Here is a 460-nt window from a genome sequence, read left to right as displayed (position 1 = left end):
TAATGGTGGGGATCCGTAAGCGGTCTTGGTCTGGTCGTTGGACACAAACGAAGTACACGAAGTTGCGTTGGCTAACTTTTAACTAAACAAATCCCAAGGAAAAGCTACTAGATGGATCTACTTATATAGGAGCAAGGGGTGGAGGCCAAGGAGGTGGGAGGACGTCCCAAGGCAGCCTAAAACTAAATCTAGGTCGTACAAGGCCAATGGGCCCAAGTGGAGGTGATGTAACACCTTTGGACTTGTAGTTTGACTCGGATTCTGCTGCAGCATCAGATTGTTTCGTCCACAACTCAACGCTCCGGACGAATTTGAAGGTGATTCCAATTGGGTTGGAAAGTGCACGAAATCTAGTTTCCAACAAAAAAAGAATCACCCAATTCGGAGTCCGTATGAAAAACTTGTGTGCGTTTTGAGTCAGGTGTGTCTGTGTAGTCCGAATCTGAATCTAGAACGTGAG

The sequence above is a fragment of the Triticum dicoccoides genome, chromosome 4B (genome assembly GCF_002162155.2).
Source record: "Triticum dicoccoides isolate Atlit2015 ecotype Zavitan chromosome 4B, WEW_v2.0, whole genome shotgun sequence".
Lineage (NCBI taxonomy): Eukaryota > Viridiplantae > Streptophyta > Magnoliopsida > Poales > Poaceae > Triticum > Triticum dicoccoides.
This window is presented reverse-complemented; position numbering follows the sequence as displayed.